The sequence below is a fragment of the Manduca sexta genome, chromosome 21, assembly GCF_014839805.1.
Source record: "Manduca sexta isolate Smith_Timp_Sample1 chromosome 21, JHU_Msex_v1.0, whole genome shotgun sequence".
In the NCBI taxonomy this organism is placed as follows: Eukaryota; Metazoa; Arthropoda; class Insecta; order Lepidoptera; family Sphingidae; genus Manduca; species Manduca sexta.
Genome location: NC_051135.1, coordinates 2,487,874 through 2,508,670, shown reverse-complemented (window position 1 = coordinate 2,508,670; position 20,797 = coordinate 2,487,874).

Sequence of the window (20,797 nt, the reverse complement as noted above, 5' to 3'; positions counted from 1 at the left end):
CACTGACACGAATACAACTCTTCAGTTATCGACCAAACGTGTCACCTACTCATCAAGCAAGAGGCGCCGACGCTGCAACTTACCTATTAAAATTTTCCATTCCATACATTTAATTTTTTCTTCTAATTGAAACTACAAACAACTACTAGTATATATGTAAGCACAGTCGCTAACAGCTCGTACTTTGTCCCAGACCACGACTAGGGTGCCCCTTGGTACGAACGGCTTCATTTTGCTACCGTGGCCGCTCTTGTTGTTAGGTACATAGACGGAAAACGTCTGTCTACCAAACATCGAAGCATAGAGAAAATGTCTTCACGAGACTTAGCATTTACTCTGTGGGTTTATTAGCGCGTTCAAATTTCGTTTGCATTTATTAAGTGAAATATTAAGAAAGTTTTCCAGCTACAACGAAGGCATACACGACTTGCTTATTTAACTTTAATTTATTATAATTTATTTAATGTTAATACTTAAATTAATTGTGTTACGCAAAGTTTAACTTCTAAATATGTTTCCTAACTCAGTAAGTTATTTACATAAAGTAAATTATGCAAAGGGCCGGCTTGATAGTCCGTAAAATCAAATTTTAATAAATAAAAACATGCTATAATATTTTTGAAGGTATGTACGCAATTTAATTGGTTCAGCAATACATGCAGATGCAACTTAAGTAAATTAGATGCCAGAACAGCTAAATTAGAAACTTTATTAGGTACCAACAAGGAACTCGTAAAATCCATTAATTATTGACCCAAACACTTACTAAATTAGTTTGAACAAAACAACTTGCAACAGTACAAATTAAACCCAATCCTCTAAATTAACAAGTCAGGCGTCAATAAATAGAATATTAACAAAATAATTATCCGTCCATAATTTCTACTGTAATGTTTTGATAAGGCATACGCTCGTTCAGGGCATCTGTTCCTGACCACCTCGGGATTGTCGATGCCGACGTTTGAGCAAACCTTATTATTCGGTCCACAAATTGATACAAACACCCTTACTAACCCAATAATAAGAGCGATATTACTTCATTAATTTGCTTAATAGATATCATAGTCAAGATTGGCTGGATGTTCTGTTCTTTAAATTAATTCTGGCCTCCTGAGACTATACTCGGCTCTCGGACGAGATTAAATCGATCTCAAGTTAATGAAATCGGTAGATGGAAAACAACATGCCTCTTATTAAAATAGATTGGACGTGGAAAATGTTTACAATATATTCTAAAGGATTTTTTGTTAATTATATCATAAGGAATGTAATCACAAACTATTCGAATTGAGTTCGTCAATTAGTGCAGTGGTTTTTTGAACATGTTAGTTAATGATTGTAATATTTGATATTGTACATACATCATATAATTTAAAGGGAGAGGGTAGTACTTTATTTGTCTCAACTATCAATAAAGAAAAAAAATACAGTCTTAACTTCCTACTTATAATATCTAATCGAAATGAACCGATTTCCCCAAAGTTTATCCCCTTCTTTTCATTTTCACAGTAGATATATTTCCTTATATCGACTCATTTCTCTATTATTATTGTTACAAAAGGGAAATTAAAATGCTCTCTAACTTTAACGACTGAAGCATTTTAATTAATTATTTACGTAAATAAATAGAGAAACGAAAACACACGTCTAACTAATAGGCTATTATAGTTAAACACGACTAAAGCGTTCTCTTTATATGTAAGTTATTTATACTCGCGTCAAGTATGAACATTGTAAAAATTACCTACAATACCATATTTTTAATTAAATACAGTGAGCCAATACAAACTTTATTTATCGAAGAAAAATAATACTAAGTCGTTGGTTTCATATCTTTATGGCACATTATGGCGATTCGTTAATTCGATATGTAATATAAAAACTGTGAATTTATTTGCAATATGGCAACTTAAACCGTTCATAAAATGAGTGTTCATATGTCCATGTGTCAAGCAGGTGGCCCTGGGACGAGCTTGAGATGGGTATCGGACGATTTTCGTCTCACGCTGAGAGCCTGTTAACGGATATTCGATTTTGCAATGCATTTAAATGCAAGATAATCTTACACGTTTCGATTTCTTACCTAATAAGTTTACCTTATTTACAGAGGATATAAAGTTATTATGTAAAAAGCAGATTTAAATCCAAAAAGGGCTCCTCATTCCAATTTCCATTTTCAAAACTATTCAAAAGGATTAAAACTAAATTAAAACATGATGCAGCGAGAGCCGTGAAATAACTTGAGGGTTTAAAAATAAAAATTAGACAAAAAAGATAACAAAAACATCGGCCATTTTCAAATCGTGTTCCATTAACGTTCGATTTTTAAATATGGTTCCGAGTGCACAGAGACCCGATTCGATGGTTTGATATAATCGTCCATTTAAAATTGAGCTTTGAACCTTCGCGTAATAAAGTTTCGTGGTTGATTGGCTTACGGTGAGACGGGGGGGCGGCGGGTCTTTATAAGTTGGTTATCAGCTGGCATTGCTCGGCCCTTGAGAGTGGGGACGGAACGGTACTGGCAACACGCGAGGGCTTGTCGATGTCAACATCTATCATACATTTTATGGACCAGAGGCTAGAAAGCGAACCGCTTACATGCGAGTCTCATCCAGTATTACCTCGTTTTATTATTATAATTTATAAAGAAAACGTTTATGTTTAAATAGACGGAAGTAATGTGATGGTACATAATATTTACTTTAAGTCTTAATTGTAAAACTATCATTTTTATGCGCCATAATGGGAAAGTTGTTTTTATGAAGCCCGTAAGAATGACTTTCGTAACCATCAGGCGGTAACCAAAAAAACGTACTGATCTCATTTTATTATTTGTTTTTAATAAGCTGTGATATATACAATAATATTAGAATCAAATATAAGAGTAATAAAAAGGTCAATTACAATTTATTGCAAACATTGCGAACTTAACCTGTCAACGAAGTTGCTTGCGATTTCCGATATTCGACAATTTATAAAGTTTCCCTATTCGTATCGGGATTATGCGCGATCAAGAGCCTCAAAGCGGTATCAAAACTTCAACACTTAAAATCAAAACTGTTTCCAGGAAAACGGGGCTATCTTATCAGAAGTATCAAATCCATATTAGGGGTCTATACGTGAGATTGGAGGTCAAATCCGAGAACGCTGCTGTGCATATTTAATTTATATACAATATTTTCCAGAGATACCAGAAAATTGTGCGATATGTCCCTACTGATATTGTAAAATATAGCTTATCGCTTTACAATAAGATCGATATCTGCAAAATGATATCAAACTGGATGTGACGTTTAGTTATACTCACGCAAAGACTTAGGAAGGTGGGTAAAGTTAGGATTCCCGTCCAATTTTGAGAGAGTTCATTTGCATCTTCCTTTACATTAACTAACGCACTCGTCGAAAAGTTTAGCATTTTAAAACTTCTTTCCTACTTCAACTGCTTTGGTAATGCGCGTATTTCGCGGAAGAAGGATTAAAACAAATTTCATAATACTGAGTTCTTTTGTAATAAAACTTTTTGGTTCGTTCGCCGGTTTTGGCACTCGTAGCAATCTTCAATTTTCGAGAAATAAAATAAAAACTGCGAGCTTTCTCGCAAAGTAGGTACCTATTGCGTTTATACTTACAGTTTGAGTTTAAATGCTGTCCTGCAGTAGGTAGTTTCATTTATTTTTCCGTTAAAAAATCTTTAATCTCTATGTAATAGTGGCGAAGGTTCCATATACCCGATTCCTGCCGGCTTCTCTTTATGTAGAGTTTTCGTAGAATCTAATTATGATCGAAATTATTTGCAGACCGCATTTATGCATATTAGTACCTATATATTGTGTCGGGTTCCCGTTCGTAAAATTTCACCTTCCACTACTGCTATGTAAGCAATTAAAAACTATAGTTATATGTACCTATTTAGTATACATCACAAGTAATTATTATATCACGTGCCGTAACTTACTTTTATATGCCTACTTTCATACCAATTCCAAAAATTAATTCTTAAAATGAATACATTTAATTTTTTTGCAATAGTTAGTGACTTTTACGAAACGTTCTATATCTGGCTCTATCGTACATTCACAGCCCCATTGCCACTAATCAAGGCTTTATTAGAAGAAAAACACGCGGGGATAATAACAAGTAATATGGAAGCGACGTGTTGGGCCTAGATACGTTACATTTGACACGCCGGTTGACACGTTCGACAAATATTACTACAGACATGGCAAATACGAGCCAAATGGAACAAACATAGGGGCATAATGGTACACGATATAAAATTACGACTTGCTATTGTCTCTATGGTTCGCTGTAAGGCACGTTCTCGACTTATCGCTTACTCAGTTTTTCTCGCGAAACTGTTTTCTATTATTGGCGTCGTTTAGCTATCGATATTTTGAACGTTTCTTTTTCTATGTTTTATTCAAGTCTACGTAGAGTTTAGGTAGTTATTATATAGGTATGATATAGGATTAACAGAATGAACATTATGAATTGTCAAAACTGATTGTCTTTAAATCAATTACCATGTTTTTGTAATGAAATAGTTTCAAGTGAATTTTTAATAAGTGAAAATATAGATAATTTTGGATTGAAGTCTGCCTATGTAATATGTATAAATAATTAAAAACTAAGATAAATCGTAAATTCAAATACCATTACATTAGAAGCGGTAGATGCACTACGCCTTTGCGGTCACTCAATGTCGGAAACAATAATCGATATTTCACGGTACAAACCTTTCTTTAAGTAAACACCTTTCACTGCAATAAATCAATGATTATGGATAAAAGAAAGTAATTTATACTGAGGTTAGACAATAAGTCACATGATCACAATAAGAACAAGCACCTCACTATATCACCTGTAATTTCAAACTGATGTACACCTTAAAATGTACAATTGTCGAAATGCGGAAGGGTTTCGCTTTTTTGTTTATGCTCCAAATTTTTATGGTCCCCATAAAAAAGTAGACCGACTAAAAACTTAAACAATAAACTTTCAGTTTCTGTATAAAAACAATTCAATAGAAAATAGACAATGCCGTGAGGTAAGGTGTTTTTTGATACATCGCGTACAATACGATTGTTTTACAACCATTGTTTCTGCTGCTTTAGTTTTAACTGGCCATCCCTTATTTTATTTTAGTCATTCTTCGAATATTTTAGTGAGTTATCTAGTAAAAAACATTTTTTTATAGAACTAAGTGTTAAAATCTGAACAAGTGCGTGATACAGTGTTATCGTTAAAGATCATTGCAATTGATACGAGTCACGTTATAGTTGTTCAACACGGAGTCATGATCGACAAACGTGACTAACAAGTCTCGAGGTAAATATACAAAATAAATGCCAATAACAAATTTCCTTTTATTTATTTGTATTATTTAAAAAATAAAATATAGAAGGATTCGCAGATCGTTTGCAAATTAAGGAGGGGAAACATTTAACCGCCTCTTAAAATAAATCTCGATACTTTATTTGGCAGATTTTCGTCATCGATGTTTATTTTGAAGGTTGTGCCAATGGAATGAATATCACATTGCAATGTGGTATGAACTAGTGACACACGTTTTATATCAATTGTTGGCTACATACGTAATCGAGTTGGCAGACCTCTCCGTCTGAGATGTACCCATTTGCTTATTAGAAATCGGTTGACTTATGATAATGTATTCGCGCACAAGACATAAATATACATATTTAATGTTCTATATTCTCATAGCCCTCTTTTGGCTAACATTTTTCATGTTAATACGTCCAGATATTCGTACATATTTCGTCTGTTAATTCGGAAAACGTATGCATAAAGACGTCTGGCTAAAATCCATAAGGAATTTATTTTCAAAATTATTATGTATTTCCTGTCAGAGTAAAATAAATATTTATTCGTACCACATATTTTAACAATATTGCCAATCAGTGCCTTTCTCTTTGCTTTTCCAACAACATAAATACTATTTTATTTCGTGAAATGTCATGACTTAAATTAGTTTTCGACTTTCACGGTCGACTTGATTTACATTTATGAGAACTGTGCGGTTAATTGTAATTAAATACTATTTGTATTACAAGACTATAGGTAATTCAAGCAGTAACTGACTTCGCGTAGGTATTTGTGTAGAATCTTGCATAGTAAATTCAAATAATTACTTTTTATGTTAGTACTATCAGATTGTGAATGTTTTGATATACCGTTTAGGGTTTTATATATCGTTACGTATAAGGAAATAAATATCATTACTGAGAATAAAGAATTGGAATCACGGGATTGGAATTTTATCAGATGTTGAATCAAAAATAAAATGATGAGATTTTAAATGATAAAGTTACCTTACATTTTGAACGAACAAAGTTGCAGCTTGTGATCATAATTGAGTTAGGACTACTTCAATTAGGACGATCACTATATTCCATTGATGGGAAGTTATATCTCATATTTAAATAATAATATAATGAATTCAATCTTGGCGCTTAATTAGTTCTGATTCAAAATGATTTCGCATAAAATAAATTACAAGAAAATAAAAATTATATACACTTTAAATACTAAACATTATTGGCCCGTGTCAACTTTTTACGTATTCTTAAATAACAAAAATGTATCTACTAACATTGATACTGTATTTTTCAACAAAATACGTTAAGCCATGGCTAACACAGACTGACCACAGCGACTCGGCTATTTCTAAAAAGCCAAATACCTTAAGCCGATATAGAACGTAGGAGGCGAACATATTACGAACGCAACGATATTTAATCAAACACATATATCCCGCATTGAATCAGCGTGGTCGAATACATCAAATCCTCTAAATGTGGGGAGACCTTAACCCAGATTTGGTAAATAATACAGGCTGAATTGTATGCGTAACACAAATGTGTTTTATGCGATGTCACCCAACGCACGTAGGCGTAAGTACATAAGGATGTGAATTGAGTACAATACAAATTAGAATTGTCTTCGTGTCCATGTGAACACGATGCTTCTCCCATTTCGGTGAGAATATACGGGACTAATTCGTCTTTAATTGAATACGTGACCGTCGTAATCAGGTAGGTGGCAATTGAGTTTGTCGATTTAAATAGCCTGATACGACTGGAAAAACGTGGGTGCAGTTGCCTTGTTTTACCGTGTATATCTATATATTATTACATAGTATATGTTTATTGTTTGTATATGATTTGATGACGGCTACAATTTGCAGAATTTGGTCCGACGATTGAGTTTGTTATATACTTTAATCTTTGAATTACATAAAAAAGGTTTTTCCCATCAGTATACGGAAGCCTTATAATACCAGATAAAAAAATCCACAATTTCCCAATATGTAAAAAAATCTAAATATAACCAGTTAAATCACTTCAGCGCGTTATTAACATTAGTCTGGTCAATAAAATCATGAATTTATTACACCCCAGCTTAACATGTTTTAGCGGAGTCAATTTAAAATGTAGGTTACATAAAACTGTGTCTGAAATATGAATCCATTAATCTCAGAACACGGAGGGAAAGATAAATTTATCGACGGTAATTAGTTAGACCTATTTAACATATATCTTAAAAACTTTGGTATTTCTAAAGATAGAGAAGATATATGGCGGCTTTGGTGGATAGTCAAAGACTCCGATGCCAATTTGGATGACAGCCAGACTTCACAAAGTGTACGGAAGAGCCAATATAAAGTATTTTGATAGCGTTCGTCCTCTTCCGGCAGTTTGTAGTTTGAAAGATCTTATGTACCTTATGCTTTGTAATTAAACTCTAAAATGATAATGGTATATATACAGTTAACGTTTTGACTTTGATCGATATTGAACTTATCAAAATATTATTTCTAATGTTGAGTTAAAATTATAACAAAATCTTATCTATGTTATATATTATAATATGGTAACAGTTAAATCTTGTAACTACCACAAAATATTTATATTCATCAGTCAAAAAACCATTAAAAAATTAGAAAAATAGAGTCACGTTTGCTACCACTAAATTAAATATAACGAACCTACTTTAAATGTAACAAAAATTCATAAAAGTCATCATATTTTTCATTTTTATTATAAATATAGCAAGTCCGTAGGTTTATACATAGAAGTTCATTTAAACATAATACACGTTCCGAAACAAGGCTTGGAACACTAAGCCTACTCAGCCATTGACTTATTTGAAATCGTTGCGCGGCTCTCCACAAATCCTCTAGTTACACCACGAATACTGGCAACATTATACTTTTTGTGACATGACAAAGTTACCAGATTATTTCTTTCTTTACCCTGATGTATGACGTCTGAGAAGTGAAGTTTTATATAAACAAATATTTTTATTTATGTACCCTGACTGGAGCTTTGTTGCATAAATATGACTGTATTAAGTTGTTATTTCATAAATTATCTAGAGTAAAAACAAGTTCATACAAATTATAATTGTTTAATAAATGAAAATTTTATTTTTACTTAAAATTTAATAAGTAGGGCATATGAATAATTATAAATTATAGTGATAATTATATGCTTGGCTACAAAACTTAACATTTAGTGTGAAAGATTAAGCGAGATAGATATCACGAAAGTACAATATATTTTTCACAACATCTTTATTTTGAGGACTTATCAACGTCACTGACTCATTTTTATTGTTACATCTACTTTTGTTTTTACTAAAAGTAGAGTTACTGACCATATAGGACATAATCACGATTTGAAAATAAAATTTCATTTTCCATCTATAGTCTTATATTAATATAAAATAGAACAATTGAAGTTTTTATTAAATGGTGTTGCCAACCTTTTAGGTTAGTATTTACTAGGTTTAAACAGCTTTTAAGAGCATATCAAACTATAATAGTGTGTGCGATTTCGTATAAGGTTCCGTAACTTTTATGGCGGAGTCTTTGTGTGCAAGTTTTTTTGCAGTGTGTCCCTAAAAAGTATTTGAGTCCAAATAAGAATAACTTCCTCTCAGTACCCATATATCGTAAAGTAAAGAGGCCCAAACTTTAAAGTATATTTCAAAAACTGGAAAAATATTTGCGCAATGTTATCACGTGTTTAGTGTACCTACTACAAAATATATATTTAAGTTTAAAACAAAATTGAAGCTACCAAAGGTATTATGTCTATAATATACATAATATTTAATCTTTTGACATAGAAAATTAAGTACCTACCTACCTAGCTATGTAGTTTTCGGTTCGCGGCTTAATAATACAATAAGTAGGTATCTAAATTTATTAAATACAATCTTCGAATAAATAGCTTTGCCTAAACTCATCGTTAAATACCTACTATTTTAGTAAAAAAAAAACATTTAACTTGTATTATAAAGACAAATTTATTCAGTAAGTTTTTAACATAGATTAATTAGAGACAAGAATATTCAAGGCAAGATACAACCCTAAAACTAAATGAAGAGCCAAGTCTTCAGCATACTTAGTTTTAAGCACGTCCCCTATAACTAATTGGCCTGGAGCCAACATTGGACGGTTCTTCTAAATTTTAATATAGAAACAAGAGTGGTATTAACAAGGTGCCTCGTTACACTATTTTCACACTGAAAGCTTTGTTCAGCTCCACCTAACAAGCTCGGCTTTGAAATTTCAACATCATTCGATCTTGTTAGACGGTGAAATATTATTTATGGGTAGATATATTCACCGGACGTTGACGAGGCCTCCTCGTTTCAAACTTCAAAGTATTCAGGAATAGATTGTGCCACTTGAGATTTTTAATACAATATGATTGGGAAATTTTCGCTAATTTATTGTTTTGTTTATTTAGAAAAATTCTATGTGGAAAGACGATGATGAAACCAAGATATCAGAATGATTTTTATTTATTTCGGTATAGACCTTTTCTCAAACCCATATAATCAGTTGCAGTAACCCCCGAATCAACATTTAAATAACTTCATCTAACCAAACAAAGATCCATCGAATTTTCCGTTCCCAGAGGCAATAATTGGAAAAAGCTTTCATCCCCAAAGGTGCACGTAGCGAACCCTATTCTGAGGGCCGATCCGTGCGGCATGCGAGTGTCGCGTTCGTTTCCCGATCCTTACAAGGTGCATTTCCTTGCATCTTTAAAGTAGGGTTGCCAAAAAAATTGCTGATAAAAAATGCATATCTAATATTTAACATGCTTCTTAGAAGTCTGGTTACTGTAGCTAACAAAAGGTCGGTTTTTGTTGGAAACAGCGAGGGTTATGCTAAAAAAATTAGAACAATTGTTAGATATTAGGTCAGTTTGCACAAATGTTACCAATAGAGTCTATTCTAATAGAAAAAAAAACCGTTTATGTAAATTAAAAACATTTGATATAAGAACCTACTTGTGTGTCCGTAAGTTAAAATATGCCTACCGATGTTTACCATTTACGATTATAGTACATAAATATATTGACATTGAATTCAAAGCTGGCATTACGCTCGCTATGTGGTGGAGTCCCTATGTGGATAATCCAGTCTGAGGATAAAACCGAATAATATTGTGGGCGGATGCCAGCCATTAGTTACTAGTTTTATTTATCAAATCCGACATTTAGTAAAAAGTCCGCCGAACCGAGACGTCGCGTTACAAAACGTCCAAGTTACTGCTATACTCATAAACATGTGAATTTAGCTTTTCGCTTTTTATCACGAACTGGTTTTCTTCGTATCGCAAGAATGTTCAAGTCGATTTTCAAGTAGGTATGCGATTGATACGTATCATAAACAGCTTAAGTGAATTTTTATTTTCGTGAGAATAATTTTAGTAAAAAAATTAATTATTGCTGTGAGTTGCACTTGGCATTGTAAAGTTACAATTCACACGAATAATAAATAAACTTTATAACGTGAACTTTGCGTTGGAAATAATGTCTTTCTTGCAATGCTTGAACTTTTAATTTTAGATATATAATTAAGAATCTAATTAATGTTTCTATTAGAGTTTTTGTAACTTTAAAAATTAAATTAATTTGTAAACATACTATATTTTATTTTACCATAGTATTACTTGTCATACCAATGTAATTTTTATCGGTAAATGATACTGATTAAAGGTAAAAAATTTACGCAATATTTCAGATATTGTGTTCAATATATTAGTTGTTTCAATCAATCAATTATGTTTATAGAATATTCCGTTCCGCGTTTGTTTATTTAAAAAGATTTTATATAACGTTTGTTCTGTCGTTACCGCAGCACTCTCGGTTCGCAATCTCGGCGCCCCATCTTGTAAGAAGATAACATTACACCGACTCTGCTTAAAAATACGAAACAAACAAGAAACGAAAAGTGCCTAATGAATGTTGAATTTTATATACCATACCTGTTTCCAAAAGTCAAGATACTTGAAAGTAAGGTCGAACTTCGCACTGTCACATAATGTAGACGATTTTATTTACACATTTATAGGTATTCAGCAGTGTACGTAATGCACAAATGGTGTTAATATTACATTTTATGCATTTAGAGAGTTCGTGGCGCTTGATTAAAATTTGTGAATAAATTTTTTCGATAATTTTTACGAATGCAATGGTAGTTCTAAGAATTCCCCCTTTCTGTCACTTAAATTAAGTGGTTTTATTTTTATATTCAAAAAACAGACGGTTAGCTGCTTACTTTAATCCGATTTTCGATGCATTCCTACTTAAGGTGATAGCTTAAGGTCCATTTTCATACATTTTGTTTCACCTTTAATCTGGGTAACTAAACAAGTATTGACAAGTGTTAGTGATTAGTTCTCGCAGTTGAAAGAAAAACGTAAAAATAATTAATATGCATGGATATTTCGGCCTTTAAAATTTAATACGACATATATGTTTTGATTAAAAAAGAAAATTGGCCTTTCAAAAACTATATATGAAAGTGCGTCCAAAATTGATGAGGATGTCGAAGCTAAAGGGTATATTGTCAATAATGCACAAGTTACTAGACCAATTTCCTACCGGGAACATGGAAAACCAATAGAAAACATGCCTCTACTCCCGAGGGACATAACGCAATAACAAAAATATTTACCGGAGCTCAAACCGAATAAAAAGATGTCCCTTAATGTAGAGCCAGGTGCGCCCACTTATCATTTGTTTCTCTAAAAATGTTTCGGATATATTCATTTGAATAATGCAAATCCTCTGTCGTCTTTAATAAGCGATTTTTCTTCCTTACTTTCTTAACTATAATATGTAGATGTTTTGAGTGAATGAAGAATGTAATGTCTATCTTTTATGTATTTATTTAATTTCGATAATGAAAGCATGTCTTATATGAAATCATGTAAGATATACGATTTACGCAAAAATGTGCTTTATCCATTCAGACAAATTTAAATATTCAGTATTCCACTTCTTCAGTCAAGCGTAACTAAATTGTTTGCTGATGTTCAAACACTCAAGATATGCACGACATCGTACAACAAGAACGAGTTCATGTTCGAACAATTATACATAGTTTTTGTACGAACATATTTCAAATGCCGTACGTCACGTGCAATTTTAAAGTTAAAATGGAAAGCGCATATAAATGAATCATGAGTCAGAGCGTAGTACGCATCAGAGTTATAACCGCTACGTCACAAATTACGACACGCTCGTAAAATTCGTCCGTCCATTGAGCAAAACAATAAAACGCGATTTGGATCAAACGGTGTCACTAGCCCGCCAAGTTCAAGCGCGCTATTAAGTTGCACAACAGGCAATAAACGTTTGAAATAAAAACGTAAATATTCTCGTCGTAAACTGTATATCATTTATAATAATAGCGTGTGCACGAGTTATTTTTATCTGAGTATCGGTTGGTCGTAAAAGCTGTAGACTAGGAGCAGACGGGTTTTACTGCGATCCGTTGGTGACGAGCGCAGGTGATGAGGTGTCGCGTAATACGCTCCACAGCGACTCGTATTACATCCTTCAGTTTTACGTCGACTCCATCCAACCAGAAACGTATTACAGAGCTTTCTATCCCCGGCTCTTCGGAATACAAATTTAATCTGAAAGATAATCAGAATGCGAACAAAGGATACAAATTATTCTGTTTGTTTGTTACAGATGTACAAGGATTGCGGATGAGAAAGAAAAAATGATTTGGTAAGATTTCGTCACTATACAAGCTTTCACAAAATTATTATAAGCTAAAAAGGAATAAAATAATTTGTCAGCAGAAAGTTGATAAGGCCGAACACAGCCGCCGGCTCGGCACCCCTGGGACAGTCTATTATCATGATTATTCCAACTCAGATTCTCTATGAGATTTTTTTTAGAAATCTCCACGGGTTTGAATAAAGAATTTCAGCAAAAATTCAAGTAGAATTCCTTGTAATAAGACGAACTCGGGTACGGACAATGCTCGGTTTCATAGGATGCATGCGTATTACCTAAAGTAGGGTAGATTAGTATTTGGGAACGTTAATGAAGGTCTGTCCAGTTATACAGGTACAAATGTTCACCCGCCTTATTCACACCAACTTAATTTTAGACGTCCACCATTTGTATGCGAGTAAACGTACAGTCAACTGCAACGCGTTTCTCAAGAATATTAATTTATTTCTCAGAGATGTTTCATTTTGTTTACCAGAATAACATAAATTATAAACATACTCAACATTAATGTGTATGATAACATATAATTATCTATGCAAGAATCTAATTTACGTGTTAAGCATGCAAGATATTCGTATCACTAGATTTTATTACGAATATTTTTTCGTCTAGAATCCGTCTAGACAGGCGATGACTAACATTAAGTGTTTCGTCGACAGTTCATTTTATTGTGACACATACAAATACATAAAACCAAACACGTCATTTAGACAACTATAATGTTCTATTAGGGGCAATTTAAACAGCTCCTTACGATTTTACGATTTCGAAGACGGTTTATGGCGTGGCACGCGCTTGACTTGCTCGTAAAAGCTACGGTCACCTGTTGTATCCTTACAATGTGTCAATAAAATTTTGTCAATGGACGACGTTTTAATGTGCCAATTATAGCTTCGATGTTTCATGTTTACGATATGTCGAGTTGAAGCGCCACTCAGACAAAGGAAACTTCCCTGTTCCGCCCAGATGTTCGAGTAGCGATAGTTAGAAGAAATCGCGCGTCATATACCTATTTGTGTTTGGGTTATTTTAAAGGGTCGCCTTTGCTTTTGTTTTTGTTATTATAAAGATTTAAAATGTATCGGTTGTATTACTATATCGAAAAATTATCATTATACAAGGAGTAGAACTTTAATACGATCTTAATATAAAAAAGTAATGAATAATGAATCTAAGCGCCTCTAAAATGGGTTTGTTGCTTCCGTCAAAGCGGTAGTATTTTTTACACGTATAGGTAAAACGTGCATTTAAATTTATACCAAAATGAATTCATGAATGGAATATTTAGTAGCCGTGTTATTTATATTTTGTCGCTTATACTTTTATATGAAGTACGATAAGAGTGACAGAGACAGAATCTCCTATGCCATAATATAAAATATTTACATTTTTACGATACTGGTATCACTTTTTTTCAATATTTGCTGGGACATCTTAGAATATTGTGCATTTATTTTCAAGTATCATTATTGTTACATTTTATTATACCTAGTTATAATATAACAACTACCTACTAGATGTTCATATTATGATGAATAAATAAATACTTTTGTAGGCGATTATACTATAATAATCGCTCAATTTCTCTTACTACGCTGCTTTGCCCAGTTAATTAGTTCCGTTACACTACAAAGAATAATTATCTAATTACAATATAGTATGTTAATTATATTTGTGAACTTAATAATTATATTATAGTGATTTTATTTAAATAAAAGTTATCTTTATATCAAAGTAGGTATATGGAAGAATTTTGCACGATTCAGGTACCTTTATTTACATAAGATATGCTAAATAGTGCATAGTATATAATACGATTACCTGTATACAAAGTTTACAGTCGTATAAAAGTAAAATTATGGTATCAAATAACTTATTCTTATCAGTAAACTTATGTCTAATCGTGACTTTAGATTTATAGCAGCTAAGGCGAATCAGCATTATATCCGACAAAATATAACCCACACCAAAAGAGAAGAATCAGCGAATTTCTTATAAATAAGCGTACTCTTACGCCATCGACCATAACTCAAATGGCTGCATACGTCAGGAATATAAAGGAGGTTCTTTACCCTAGCTCCGCCTGAAACCGCATGGCCGACTTTAGTGCACCCGCCTGGAGCTCTCCCATTGGCGGAAAAGTGTAAAAACTCGTTCACCCACGCTTATACTAACCAATCAGCAGCGTGCACATTTAAAAGGTCATTTAGAAGACATCTTGCGGCGTGTTCTTCACTCTGTCATCGTACAAACGAGCGAGCGAGACAGACAATCCTTTCGATGTGTTTGTGAGTTTATGAAATATTGTGAGCCTGTTGGCATAGATGGCGCTGTAGCATGCGTAGTTCGTCTTCTGCGTGCTAGATGGCGTTAGCGTCGATAGAGTAAAATAGAAACTACTATCAGCTGTTATTTGATACGAGGAAAATATTTTGGAGGCAAAAAGGATTCAAAGTTCGTTCATTTTTAGTCTTATTGTACATATTTCACATTTTTCTTTCTCTATGAGTCTGACAAGTGACTTATTTAAGATAATTTTCTTGTACGATGCTTGGATGTCTAAGAAAAAAACACGTGGCTAACCTAATTTTAGAATGGGCACAAGCTCTAAAATAACCAAACAAGTGGTACATACAAATAGGGCTATCTATTCACTTTATTGCGGTGCAATGTTCACTGTATCGCGTGCTGACATACAATTATTTTTAAGTTAAGCATTCGTGAAATTATCTATCTACGTATTAACGAGCTGCTAGGCAATAAAAATATACCAGACTTACGTTCATAAATTTTACGTTTTGTGTATTCGGTTCCGTACGAAATTATATTGTCTTCGATTACTGAAAATAAATTAAAAACTCTATAATATAGTATCTACCAACCTAGTCAGTCAATAAATTGGTTATTTATTGTATACCATGGTTTAGTATAAATGTTGTACTTACCAACCTAAGATTTAGATTATTTTACTAAGAAAATGTAGCCAACCCATAACATTAGTATTGTGACTAGAAATATCTACATACTAATTACTTAAATTTATGTAAGTTCTTCTTATTATGCATTATAGAGTTGTCGAAGGCCAAGCGGTTTGAAAAATTGTCATCTTTAGAGGTAATTCGGAATTTTAAAACCTCATATTACTTGTTTATAATCTGTTAATAATGTTAGTGATACATTTTATAAGTCGATAATAAATTTTGCTATTATAATGTCATGAACTTTTAGCGATCCATTAAATAAATCAATGCGTTTTTGTATTCTATTTGCAATTGGAGAATTAGATACTGAGACCGATTTATTAAATTTTATTTGTAAAAAACTGATTTTGATAATAATTGTAGATAGTATATTGTTTAAAAAATTTGAATTTGAGAACGTTCCTATACCTATACCTAAGCTTTTATTTATCGCTTATTGGAAACATTAAGACAAAGAATGATACTGTTTCCAGAAAAAAACATTTATTTTTTTTATCTAATTTTTAACATGTTTTGCTAAGAAAGTAAACCTGCCATTTTCTGAATATTCCTTATTTTTAAACAATATTTAATGTTATTAAGCATGAAATGAAAAATTTCTAACTAGACAAGCTAGTCATACCTACACATAATTAAGTAAATTATTTGGTATTACCAAACATAAAATATTAAATCAAAAATATCACATGAGTTAAACTGAATATTTATACGTTTATAAGATTCGCTCCCGTTTTCGGTCGGGTGGTCTCACTTTATCAAGCATTGTCGCCACGCTATATGCTCATTGTCTACAGATCTATTTCTATTCCTAACGTTATTCATTGTGTGGTCTGCGATATCGCGTCACGTTATTATGCTATGTATTTGTATTGCATTATTAACCTTGATTGCTTATTTATAAAGGACTTTTTTAAATATCTTCTATTTTATATGTTGTTATTTCTTTAATTTCAAAATATTAAATCAAAAAACAATTATTGCCATTGGTCGTTAGATTAGAAATATTGAAGAGATTATGAAGTACCAATCCAGTAAGTAATTTGGCCTTTAGAGAAATATCTAACAAAAATACTTTTAAAATAGAACATATTGTATCTGATTATAAATAATTATGCAGTTATGGGAATAATCTAGGCGAACAAAGAATTCAGTTGCGTCTCTACCTACCTCCTTTCGAACGAAGGCGTATATTTTATGGGTAGGTCTATTGCATACGAGCGCAAGATGTTTCCGTATTTTAGAACTTCTGCTATTCTCCGTAAAGTTTGTGCAACATGAGTTGGCAACAGACTTGTTGGTTGGAAGTCATTGTTATATAGGTATACCTACTTCGTCAAATATTAATTCAAAGGTATTTATGATAAGTGATTTTGACTTTCTTCTGATAATACTTTTACTATATTATTTATTATACACAGTTGAACTATTGAGAAAATGTTATCAGTTTTAAAAATAGAATAAATGTTTCTACTGATTATAATTGTTATTCTACTAGCGGTAGTTTCTTAAAATCAGAGTAGGGATAAAATTATAATATTTTTATTTTATTTTCATTTTATTTTCATTTCATCATAAGCATTTAATATGAACAAACAATAGTTAAAAGCTGTGTACCACTTTTATTATAATAATGTTGAATATGATATTATTTTCAAATAATTTTAATTTTTTAATTATTTAGTTTGTTTGCAAATGGTAGAAGAAAAATAAATATAAAAAATACATGATTATCGCTTTTTATTAGTCAATAACATGTAATGAATACAATCATATTCACATACTATTTCGTTAAACTAATGTCTTCAACCCATTGCTTTGCTATATAAAGATTAGTTTCACTACATCAGTAATCTATACAAAAAATATCCAACTAAACAAAAAATAACCAGTACATTCAAAGATTCCAACCCATTTTATTACTATAATTTCAATGTACTACCTGACACTGGATTCATTTCGAATAACGTGCACCATAATGTACAACTTTGTACGCATGAAATGATTCAATTCTTACTTTCCATATTAAGTATGGAACCCTAAAAATAAAAAATCAATATACAATTATCGATATAGTAGCGAATAGGCCATAAAAACGATTCTATGTACGATTATACTTGCTTCCACATCGGTAAATCGATTTTTTACCTTTGATATTACGAAATCGATTGCTTATGGCAACATTGTATCGATTTAGTGTGTCGTTATATGCTTATGTATTTGTTGCTGTAATGGCTCGGATCGTGTAGATACTATTAATGTAAGATATGGGGTTCGAATATTATCGATGTTAGTTGCTGCATAACTGAACAATATCGTTTAGTGTTAACGATCAAGTTGGTAATTGAATTAATTGGAGTAGGTTTGTAACATTGTATATTACCGATGTAATTTCGAAGTGTCGAAGTGTCCTGGTTTAGTCTATTATACATATTCTTTCGTCTTATATCTTTGCCTATAGAAGTGGATCTTAAAAAATATTTGGAACGTTAAAAACAAGTTTTAAAATATATTTAGTTACCAATAAAGTTCCAGTGGGATATTCTCAGATTAGGTAATCAAAATTCGTATAAGTTTTGCTTTTCAAAAAAATGGACGATTCTAGCGTCTCATATTTGTGCCCGAAATAATGGCATGGTCGCCTTCTGCCACCTAGTAGGTCGCAGTTAGCGAACTGTGCATGTAGTGGTAACTGGGGCCGCAGACAAGACGCCTTTCTACAGTTGTTAATGCTAATAGAAAACTAAAAAAAATACCGGAATAACATATCCTAGCGATAGATTTATCGTTAGGTTGTCTTATTTCCATACATATTATTACCGATAACGATTGTGGAAAGATAGCTTGGCTACGGCCTCAGATTGCTTTACATCCCTTCAGAGTCAGGCGTGAAATTTTATTAAAGCAACATCCAACCCATATATTCTTTTTTAACAAAATTCACAATACGCCTTAATTGTAAAAATAATTTATTTCAATAATTGCATTGTGATACTACCGTATTCCGTATAGAATATTTCTATCGTAATGAATATAACACGAACTGAGACGAGATCCACGAAATTAATTACATGGACATAAAATTTATCTCCTCAATTAACATAAATGATAAAAATTTAATCTACGCACCCATTTTTACGGGTGAGATGCGTGTGTACACTAACAGTTAATGTATTCAATCTTTTTCTCTTCGCTTTCATAATTTTACGATTAACTGTTATGTACTGGTTCTATGATTTATGTCGCGGAAGTTAATTTAATGAGGTTTTTGTCCCATGAAATGTTTGTTTTTAATGTTAATTTATGTTTAGAAATATTTTTGTCTGCAGTTCACTGCACTGTTTATTCAAGGATTTAAATAAAATATGTCTAGGTATTTCGCATTCGCAACGAATTGAATTTTTAACAAAACAGTAAATTTTTGCGATATATTTGAACAATATACCTACTATTACATATACCGTATTTTAGTTTTATAATTAGAATTGACAGCGAAGAAGCCTACTTGTATAGATATATACAATATTGTTTACATAACATTGAATATGCACCCCTATTTCTTGTGAAATCAAGTGGTAAATCGCATTATTTTATCGCATAACGATCGACGTAAATTGTTTTTAAACAATAATTAATATAGATCTTTTAACATAAAACAACTAATATAAGCACTAGGTACAACCATCAACGCAGTTGTCTATATTGCTCTTAAATTATTATCGTTACTATCGTGTAAACTTACTTGGACCTCTAGGTTATGAGCGGATATTCTGTGTAAAATTTGACTGATGCATTTCCGCCTCTATTCCAAACGTATTAGCATTCATTTTTGTAACACAAAAGGTTGACGTATCGCGGTTTGCGTGTACATCCCGTAGTCGCAAATTTGTATTCAAAAGATACCTACCATCGAAGTACGCAATAATCGTAAAACGAACAATTTAAACTCTGATTTTGTCGAGTTTCGAATATTGCTCTACCATTGAAACAGTAAATAAGAAAATAACTATGTACCTATGTAAGGTCGGACTACTTACCTACATCTGTTTATAAGACATTTCATTAATTTACCTACTACATAGTGGGCGCCGACCTACGTGAGCAAATGTCTACACGAATGTGGACTTTATGTTAATAAAAACTGCTTATTATGCCGAATCAAATTAAAAATATCACTGGCTTAGTGACAGCGTATCCGTTGAAAAAGGAATATAAATAATCGTTTAAGGGATTGATTCCTAGTTCGAGAATATATTTTGTGGTTGGTGTTATACAGAAATGATTTGCTTTGAAATAACATAATTTATTCCCTGGAACGCTAAGTACATTTTTTAATGTCTTTTTTACAGAATATTTTATTTAGGATTAGATATATTGCCCTCTAAGTGTGAGTACATTTTAGTTCCTATTACACTTCCTTCCTAACACTGTTTTTGAAAATGTTTTCATCAATATCTTATACAAAAATTAGTAAATTTCACAGTCATTATAATTCCTGATGTCAACAAGGTTTTAAAACATCGTATGATTACATGGTTTATAACGAAAAAGGTTCAAACACCTAGCCAGTTATACTGTCATTGGATATTTAAACTTCATATTAAATACTTCTTTAGATTCATATCATCTTGCAACTGCATACTACCTCGGTTCATGGCTATTTATTTTTAATTTTTATTTCTTTAAAATAATGTAAAATGTTAAAAATAGATATGGTAATCAAGTATCAAATTAACTATAAC